Source organism: Onychomys torridus, chromosome 16 (genome assembly GCF_903995425.1).
Source record: "Onychomys torridus chromosome 16, mOncTor1.1, whole genome shotgun sequence".
In the NCBI taxonomy this organism is placed as follows: domain Eukaryota; kingdom Metazoa; phylum Chordata; class Mammalia; order Rodentia; family Cricetidae; genus Onychomys; species Onychomys torridus.
Window position 1 is genome coordinate 6001705 of NC_050458.1, and position 10507 is coordinate 6012211.

Genomic DNA, 10507 nt, shown 5'->3' on the forward strand with positions numbered 1-10507 from the left:
ATCCATCTATTAATGATTATAATGCCAACCAGACCCACATATTTACTATTGTTGAGATAAGCTCTTGCTGTATGTCCTACAAAGGCCTTGAACTTCCAAACATTTTGCCCCAGTCTCTTGGTGCCAAAAAATGCTTAAAAATAAGCCAATTTACCCAGGTGTGGTGGCACACTCCTTTAATCTGAACACTTGGGAGGCAGAGGTAAGTGAATTTCTGTGAGTTCAACGCCAGCCTGGTCTACAGGATAGCCAGGGCTGTTACAGAGAAACCTTGTCTCAAAAAAGCCAACTTGGGAGAACATTTTGATAAATCAAAAACAGAACAGATTAAAATTAATAGAAATTAGATACGTGGCTTGGAAATAGTTGGTAGCAAGCATGCTATTAAGTGGCAAATGAACCACCTGGTTAAACAATGCAGATTGTTGATTCAGGTTGTTGAATTCTCACACTTATTATCACCCATACCAAGATAAGGACTACATAAATAAAAGAGAAATCAACGTGCCTACTTAGGACCAAAAGAACTAGTCTAAGCAAGGTTTGGTGGCACAGGCCTGTAATCCCAGTAGTTGGGAGGTAGGGGCAAATGAGTCTAAAATTATTTATGAATGAAACACAGTCTCATGTAGCCCAGACAAGCCACAAGACTTCCTGATCCATTTTTTACCTCCCAAATGCTCAGAGTATAGTTGTGTTCTAGAGCTATGCCTGGCTCTAGAACAACCATTGTATTCAATAAAAATCTATTTTATAACCAAAATAAAGAAACATTACTTTGACATTTCATTTTCCCCAAAATTCTCTTTTTTCAAAGGAATACTTTATTGACTACACTGTAAGGAGTACTATGCTGGGCAGTAGCTTGAAAACTGCCCCTCCTCATTTCTTACACTGGATCTGCCCATGTGAAACCCACCCACTTAAGTTTCAAAACCCACATTCCAATTCCATGACATCTAGAAAAGGAATTCTTAATGTTTACAATATATTTATTATTTGTAGGTGTAGGTCACTGTGTACACACAGAAGCCAGAGGTAAATGTCAAGTGTCAGGATTGTCCACATTTTCAAATAGGACCGACCTCTCACTGAACCTGGGGCTTAGCAATTAGGCTGACCTGGCTGGTCAGTGAGCCCCAGGATTCTTAACTCCACTGTCCCAGCACTGGATTACAGGTGTGGACCAGCTGCGCATGTTGGTATACCCTCAATCATAGCAGTTAGGAAGCAGGGGTAGGTGAATCTCTGTGAGTACAAATCCAGCCTGGTCCATATAGTGAGTTCTAGGAAGGTAGGTAGGTAGGTAAATAGACCTGTCTAATTTAAACTAGTTTACTGAGGAATTACATTTTATACAGTGGCTCAAGCCTTAAAATAATCCACGCATAGAATATCAAGTATGTCCTTGGTTGTTTGGAATGAGGTAACTGCAAGTCTTAGGTATTATCTTTCCAAAAAACTCCCCAAAACCTTCGGTTTTCTAAAAACTTAGTATATGAAACCTTCTTAAGGAAAAAACAAAACAAACAAAAAACCTTGACTGGCAGAATGATCGTTATTAGGAAACGGTGAACTGAAATTGCTTTCATACTCACACTCTAAGATACAGCTTTACCAAGGGCAATAGCACCAGATTCTTTTGCTTTCCTAAGGGGCCTGACAAGATAGGTCACAGGTAACAGCACTTGCTCCCAAGCCCGAGGATCTGTATCTGAGCCCAGGATTCAATTAAGTTTTGACTCTTCTGATTCAGCCAATACTCATACCTAAGTAAATGATTGACTATGGTAAACTATATCCTAAATTCAAAATCCACTCTACAAATTATATTAAAACCCAGGCTAGTACAATTATGTCCCCAAATGGGACAAACGACAGAGCCTCTGAAGCTAGTTACAGGCACTAGTGAACAACCTAACATGGGTCCTGAGAACCTAACTGGGGTCCTCTGCAAGAGCAGCAAGTGCTCTTAACCACTCCAGACCCCAGTGCAATTTCCTAATATACTAAATATAGTACTGTCACTCATTATTCAAGCAAGTCAAAGTTATAAGTGATCCTATCATGGTAAACAATGCACACAAACAACCTTACCAGTCACACCTGTAACTAAGCTCTAACTTAAGTTTTTAAGGGTCCGAAGAGGTAGACATAATTTCAAAATCCGAAAAACACTGAAGCACCATTTCCATCTTATCCCCCGATGTGAAGCCACTTACATGGACAAGTTAGGAGATGGAACCCCCCTATCATCAGCTAGGTTCCCAAGGTGGCTCAGCGTTGAAGTCGAACTGCTCTCTATACAGCACTTCTCCTAGGCCTTCTGGGTAGTTGTATACTCGGTCAGAAAGTTCGCCCTAAAGAAATAAAAGTAGAAAGTTCTGTTTTAAAAATGAGGTTGTGCTTCAAACAGGTTAATTTAAATGACTAAATAAAGTTTTAGTTTTTTAATAAGTGTTCTATTAAAGTGACATTCCAGCTGTGCAGGGTACCATATACTTGTAATCCCAAAACTCAGGGGGCTAAGCAGGATGATTACTGTGAGTTCAAGGCCAGCCTACGTTACATAGCAAGATCCTGTCCTAAATAAACAAAATGACAAAAATGACTTTAAATGCTTAATGTTCTAGCAGTCTTGGAACTGTCTGAAATACCTTTTAGGTTAAGTTCAAATTTTCCTATGCTACAAATTCCTACTACAAACTAAAAAGATTTATCAACTAAGCTGGTATACACCTGTGATTCCAGAGGCAAGGGACCAAGAACCAAGAGTCAAGAACAAGAGCCTGAACCAGCTTGGAAGACATGAGACTGTCCCAAAAAGAAAAGTAATTTGATAAGCCCTAGGCAAGTCTGTAAAGTTTTTCTCCTCATATCCAACCCGTCTAGATCTATTTTATTATCACCAGAAGCAAATGAATGTGAAACTTGGCATACTAGCTTTAGAAATGTCACCACCCAGTAATAGTTTGACTATTACTCTAAAAATTTAGAGATGCTATATACACCTACACTTCATTTGTGCTTCAATGGTTACTACAGTCTGATTATATTTTCTAAGGAAGAGGTAGAAAGTAGGGAGCCAGAAATACTAGAAACTATATATAAGATCAAGAGTTTATAGACTCTTAGAAGTACTCCATGTATCTTACTTAAACAGGGATCCAGGCAACTTTGAGCAAAATAAAAATGTTCTGCCCAGTGAGGAAAACTGACCACTCTTAAAAACACTCATGGTTGCTGAGGGAAAGAACTCATGTCTGATTTATAACAATGAGTGGCCCAGAGCTCTAATCCCCAGCACATGATGGAAAGTAGAGACGGAAAGATCAGGAGTTGAGTTGAAGACCAGCTTCATCTATATAAGGAGTTAAAAGCTAGTCTGGGCTACATGAGATGCTATCTCAATACAACTTGTAAAAACGATTATGACCTTTAGAATCCAAATAGTATACTAACCTATAATTTTTTTTTTTTTGCTGCAGTGCTGTGTATTGAACCCATGGCCATCATGGATGCAGGCACTTGACCAGCGAGCTATATATTCCCAGGTTTTAATCTATAAACGTTCTGATTCTTCAAACACTTAATCTTAAAAAAAAAACTAAATCATGCTGGGAATCAGGTCATTCTTAACTATCCTAATGAGTGGAACAATTATCCTGAATGAGACATTATTCATTTTTCCTATTTTATTCACAGCTATTTTGAGGCCATTGCAACCCAAGATAAATGCTGTGAAACATTGAGGACATTAAACTTTGGACATTCACGAATGTTCTTTAGTAATAGCTAAACTTTCTCATTTAACAGAGCTACTACTAGGGAATAAAGGCTCCCTAATTCCAAAGACATTTTAACAGATACTGAAAGTGGTACACAGGGTAAGATGCACATTTACAAATAGGATAAATGCAAGCGTTTATTATCTGAAAAAAGAAAGCATAAAGGAAGGGTAAGTGAAATGTAAATCAAAGACAGTATTAAAAAACAAATTATGGGCTGGAGAGATGGCTCAGCGGTTAAGAGCACTGAGTGCCTTTCCAGAAGTCCTGAGTTCAATTCCCAGCAACCATGTGGTGGCTCACAACCATCTGTAATGAGATCTGGTGCCCTCTTCCCGCCTGCAGTCATATATGATGTATACATAATAAATAAAACTTTAAAAAAATCCTTTAAGCCGTGCGGTGGTGACGCACGCCTTTAATCCCAGTACTCGGGAGGCAGAGCCAGGCGGATCTTTGTGAGTTCGAGGCCAGCCTGGTCTCCAAAGCGAGTTCCAGGAAAGGTGCAAAGCTACACAAAGAAACCCTGTCTCGAAAAAAACATAAATAAATAAATAAATAAATAATCCTTTAAAAAAAATTATTAGCCAGACAGTTGTGGCTCATGTCTTTAATTCCAACACTGGAAAGGAACAGGCAGGCTGAGTTCCACCTAATCCTAACGCTGAGTTCTAGGACAGCCAGGGCTATACAGAGAAACCACAAAGGAGAGGAGGAGGAAAGAAACACACCACTCTCATTTATAATTTGTGTAAATCAGGGAGGTAGGAATGGGCTGAAAGGCCACGTAAACTTAGGCTGGACCTGGAACTCTTGTGGGGTCAAAGATGGACACTGAAATCCTGATCCTCCTGCCTCCTTTCCCAAGTGCTGGGATTACAAATGGACGTTAGGATTACAGGGTCACCTATTCACCTGTTTAGAGGGTGATGGGAAATCAACCCAGGCTTGTGATTCCAGGCAAGTACCTGACCAAGATACAAATCCAGCTCCACTTTGTCTTTTTTTTTTTTTTTTTTTTTTTGGAGACAGGGTTTCTGTGTGTAGCCCTGGCTGTCCTCAAACTCAAGAGATCTACCTGCCTCTGCCTCTCAAATGCTGGAATCAAAGGTGTGCACCACCACTGCCCAGCCCACCTTGTCCTTTTTGACACCCAAAATCATTTTTCTCTTGGCATCATCTTTACAAATGTTACTGCTATCTTTGCAACTTTTCCAAAAAAAAAAAAAAGGTTTTATTTATTTATTTGGGTTTTTTCAAGACAGGGTTTCTTCGTGATGTTTTGGATCTCGCTCTTTGACCAGGCTGGCCTTGAACTCACAGAGATCAGCCTGGCTCTGCATCCCAAGTGCTGGGATTAAAGGTGTGTGCCACCACCCCCCAGCAAAGGTTTTATTTTTAATCAGACATATATTCATACAATGATGACTACTAAGGAACAACCTATTGATTAATATACAAAAATATGCTAAGTAAAAGCCTCATACACAAAAGAATGCTTATCTATTGATTCCATTTAAGTTTTTTGATGGGGGGGGGGACGACCAGGCAGGCCTCTACAGGAACTGACATGAACTATCAAGGGAACTTTGTGGGTGTTAGCAATATTCTACATTTTGATAGATTTAGATTATAGAGCGGTTTCTCCTCTCTCCAGACACAGGATTTTGCTATTATGTGGCCAAGGTTGGCTTCAAAAACTTCCTGGAATTAAGATGTACAACCTTGTGCATCACTTCTTTGTTAAAACTTAACAGAAGCCAGACTTGCCTTAAACCTGTAATTCCAGCACTAGTCTGAGGTGGGAAGCAAATTAGCAATTTGTCAGTCAGGGCTACAAAGTAAGGCTTTAAAAATCAGAGTGTGGAGCTGTATTTAATATATGGAAATACTAAAAGTTTAGCTCTTGCGGTTCTGAGGTCTCTAATACACTTTAGTAAAACGGCTGGGAGCTAAGACAACTACAGCACAATGTTAGCCGGGGAGCCTTGTTGCCACTCCAATCCCTTTGTTAAGAATCATATTAAATAAAACCCTGGTAGAGAAACAAATTGATTATCTGATTTATCTTTACTATCTACAATTTTATTTAAACATTCTTTCCTACTTAAGGTGAATGCCTCAGGCCTTAATGGCATGACCTGTAAGTACAACCATGTTCTCGTATGTCAGACTATTTCTGCCAGGCTAGTTCGTATAGTCCACACGCTCCTTTCCTGAGCACTCGGTGGGGGATAAAGAAGTTAATCAGCTCTCACTCAGACTGAGCATTTAATAATGGACAAACACGGCAGAACACTGAACAGCCTAACATACCATTCCCATCACAAAATTGAGTTCGGTCTGTTCAAGCACCCCGAGCAGGTAAACAGTGTCCCCGACCGACGCATTCAAGATACATGATACTTTCGTCCTCACTAACTGCTGGCAGCGAACACAGGACTTGATAAGCCGCATCCACCCAACCCTTCGCCCTCTTTCTGCCCTGCGATCACTGCGAGAACCAGAAAACGAAGCCATGGTGACTAATCTCCAGGCTTCAGGGTGACTGGGGTAAATGAAAGCGACTTGGCCCAATCAGGAGCGCCGCAGGGGCGGGGCAGCAGCGCCGAGGTTTCCAGAAGGGGCCAAAGGCCTACCCGCTTGCTACTTGACACCCGGGCTTCCCCGCCGCCGGGCCCCGGAGTGAGGTCAACTTCCCTCCACCAGAGGGGGACCGCGCTCTCCGCACTCCCCCTCCGCCCGCAAGAATCCAGCCTCCTCCCAGCTGTCACCAGATGCCGGCTCGAGGCCCGCCCCGCTCCATTCATAACCCGGCGCCCCGGCCGCCGCAGCCCGTCGCGCTGCCCGGCCCGCCGGCATCACAGCCCCCAGCCGGCACTCAGACCCGGGGCGGGCGGCGGGACCCGAGCCCCTCGGGGCTGCCGCCGGGGCCCCCCTCCCCGGAAACAGCAATGCACCACGGGAGCGGGGTGGGGGCCGCCTGCCGCCGGCAAAGGGACGGCGACCCCCGCCTGCCTGCCCCCGAGCGCGGCCCCACGCGCACACGCCCCCTCGCCCGACCGCGGCTGCCGGCGGCCGCCCAGGCTCGCGAGGTGCCGGCCGCCGCCGCCGGGGCCACCGGCAGCCGCCACACACGCCGCCGGCCGCCATGTTCGCGGCCGCCGGCTGCGGGGCACTGCGGGGACACCGAGGGCGGCGTGGCCCAGGCGAGGCGCCCGACCCTCCCGCGCCCCTCAAGCCCGGTACTCACGTGAGATAACGGCCCAAAGAGTCGGGTAAAGCGTCTTCTCTTTTTCGGCGGAATTTTTAAAGAGGGATGTGGTTACCTTGAGCAGAAATACCCAAGGCGGCCTGGGCCATAGGCTGCGGGGACGACGTGGGGGAAACGCGCGGCACCGACACCAGCTGAGCAGCAGTGGCGGCGGCAGCCGAACCGGAGAAATGGGGCGGCGCGAGAGAGAGAGAGAGGGAAGGCGCGGACTGAGTGGGGAGAGGATTCAGCCTCGTCACACCGCAGAGCAGCAGAGCGAGAAGGAGGAGAAGAGCCGAGCAGGAGGCGACGACCAGGGAGAGAAACGGAAACACCGCGGCCGAGAGTTGAGCCAGAGAGTGTGGGAAGGCGGCGCCAGCGACGCCAGTATTTATACCGAGGGGGCGGGGCCTGCCGACGTCACAGACGGCCGGGCCGCCGCGAGAGAGGGGTGGGGCCAGCTGCCGCCGGGGAATGTGGGAGGGGCGGAAGAGGAAGGCTAGCCTTGCGCAGTGACGGGAGCGAAGGGCGCGGACCGCGGGGCCTGGCAGGTGCCGGCCGGCCGGTCGCTTCCCGCCCTCGCGCGGCCCGCCGCTCCCCAGCCGGCTGGTTGACGCGTAAGGCGGGGCCGAGGGCGCGCTGCCCGCCCGATCGCCGAGCGCGCCCCCGCCCTTGCGGCGCCTGCGCTCCATGCTAGCGGAGCCAGCGATCCGCTTTGTGAGCCCCGCGGCTGGTCCATGCTGACCGCAGCCTCCGGCACCGTCCTGGGTCCTCGGCCGGGCGACACCTGTATTTCAGGGGAGGCCGGTGAGCGCCATCGCTGGGCTTTCTCCGTGCAGCTCGGTTGTGTGGCCACTGTGCACTGTGCCCGGGGACCGTATTCCGAGGGAGAGGTTCCCGCCTCTCCGCGGGATGCGGAGCTCCTTTATGGAAACGAGTTTCCCAGTGGCTATCAAGGACCAGTCCGGTGTGGTTACAGAGGCTTTGATCGCGCCAGAATGTTTCTCAGGGTTCGCGGGTTGCAATATGGTGCAATAGAATGTTTTTTAAGTGTGACTTTCCTTTGTCTTCATGTTCAAAAAGGGTTGATGCAGTCCCAGCCCTATTAAAACAGGGCCAGTGTGAAGACATTGCCGAAGTTACACGACTTTAAGGCCCATCTCTTTAGCACCCTGTATTTCCCTTTTGTAGTCATGTGTGTGTGTGTGTGTGTGTGTGTGTGTGTGTGTGTGTGTGTGTGTGTAATTTTTTATTTACTTTTTATTTTATGTGCATTGATGTTTTGCCTGCAGGTCAGATCTTTGAGTTACAGACAGTTGTTAGCTACCATATGGTTGCTGGGATTTGAACCTGGGTCCTTTGGGTCCCTTAAGCACTGAGCCATCTTTCCAGCCCCCCATTTTGATTTATTTTATTCTTTTGTTTCTCAGCCCTAGCTGTCCTGGAACTCGCTTTGTAGACCAGGTTTGTCTTGTACTCAGGAGTTTTTCCTTGCCTCTGCCTCCTGAGTGCTGGGATTAAAGGCGTGTGCTACTGCTGGCCTAAACTTTAAATTGTTTGTTTGTTTGTTTGTTTTTTGAGACAGGGTTTTTCTGTGTAGCTTTGCCCCTTTTCTGGAACTCACTCTGTAGACCAGGCTGGCCTCGAACTCACAGAGATCCTTCTGGTTCTGCCTCCCGAGTGCTGGGATTAAAGGCATGTGCCATCACCGCCAGGCACAGCTTTTCTATTTTTGAATAACTTTTATTACCAAACCAAGATGACCTATGTAGCTTTTAAGTTTTTGTTTTGGGGTTTTTCGTTTGTTTTTGTTTTCTTCCCCTCTCTCACATTTAAAAGCCATTTCCTGGGGCTGGGGACTTAGCTCGGTGGTAGGGCAATTGCCTAGCAAGCACAAGGCCCTGGGTCAGGTCCTTGCCTTGTGGGGTAGGAGGATGAAATAAAAACCATTTTCTAGTTGGGCATAGTGAAGGCAGAAGATGGTGGATCTCTGAGTTCAAGTCCAGCCTGGCCTAAAGAGCAAGTTCCAGGACAGCCTGAACTACACGGAAAAACCCTGTCTCTAAAAAGCAAAACAAACAAAGGCCCTTTTAGCACTAGCTGTCACTCAGACCTCCCCCGCTAAAGCTTTGCAACTCCAAACTCAGCACAAATGAATGGGAGCCGCTGGCAGACGGGGCTGTACAGTGTAGCTTAAGCTGACCTCCAGTTTAACCAGCCTCCTTCCTCAGCCCTAGGGCTGAGATTACAGGCCTGTGCCATGCTATGATGCTCCTCCAAGGCTAAGATCTTTTAAAGTAAGACAGACTCCGAACACCCCCCCCTCCCTGCCCCATTCTTTCACTCCATTTAACTTGTAAGCAGCACAGTGATTAAAAATCATCAAAATGGAAAGGAAGAAAGAGCTCTTGCAGATCTTGTAGAGCCAGAATGTTTCAGAAGTAGAGAGCATTGGGTGGAAGTTGGGAGCTGTGGGCTCAATTCCTGACTTTGTTCTTCCCTGTTTTTCTTGACTATCTTAGCTTTCTTTTTCCTCCTCCGTCCTCCCCTCCCCCTTTCCTCTTTTGAGACAGTGTGTTAATATGTAGTCTATGCTGGCCTTGAAGTCATGTCAATCCTGACCAACCTCTGGAGTGCTAGGTTCCAGGCTATGAGCCACCACACTCAGCCTCCTGCACTTTTAGTGACTTCTGATCAGAACCCAGCAACTTCCCAAGGAGGTTCCTCCCTGCTGAACACACCATTTGATATTTTCTTAGACTAGAGCAGGAGAAATGGAACATGCTTAAAACAACCAAATTGTTGGCAGATAACAAGGTAAGTGTTGCAAGGAACTAAGTAGAAGGAAGAAATAACTTCAGTTAACTGAGGGTTCCCTAGGAAACAGTTCCGAGTGAATCCTAGGGCTTGTGTTCCAGGGAAACGGGTTCCGAGAGCCAGTGATCTGGCAAAGGAAACGGGTGAAGGGAGACACAGAAATGGGTAGGTTGGGAAACAGAGAGGCCTTTCCAGCTCCACTTTAGAGGCATAGTTGGTTGCAAAGGAGAATGAAAAGTTCCATTAAGGTGAGATCAGGAAGGGGTTAGAACTTGGCTTTCATTCTAGAAGCCTTTTAAATAAGGACATAAGCTGGGCCGTGTAGCACAGATCTTAATAGGTCTTATTAATAAAATCAAACCTGGAGTCAGGTATTGGGGTGAACTCTGGAAGATCAAAGAAGCAGAACAAGCCACAGTTTCCTCACCTCTCCAATTCCTCAGCTGATCCTGTTTCCTCAGACTTGAAGCCTCTCAGCTGAACTGTGCTGCTCTAAAGCCTAACAGCTTAACCAGCTAGTTCCTGGTCCTCATGCCTGATATACCTTTCTGCTTGCTGCCATCACTTCTTGGGATTAAAGGCTCGAGTCACCATGCCTGGCTGTTTCCAGTGTGGCTTTGAACTCACGGAGATCTGGACAGATCTCTGC

General features: G+C 46.5%; 1 protein-coding gene across 2 annotated transcripts in view; it reads right to left on the minus strand.

Annotated features, from left to right (window-relative positions):
- The window catches only part of Azin1 (antizyme inhibitor 1), a 32568-nt gene extending 25136 nt beyond the window's left edge, over positions 1-7432 (minus strand). Inside the window, exons 1-2 of one of the 2 annotated variants that reach the window (XM_036208006.1) lie at positions 7042-7432; positions 2223-2360 (exon numbers count right to left, since the gene is read on the minus strand). The gene's annotated coding sequence lies outside the window, so the exon portion shown is untranslated. The remainder of the gene's footprint in view (positions 1-2222; positions 2361-7041) is intronic. The other variant, XM_036208004.1, reaches the window with a different exon arrangement.
- Positions 7433-10507: the final 3075 nt, after the last annotated feature.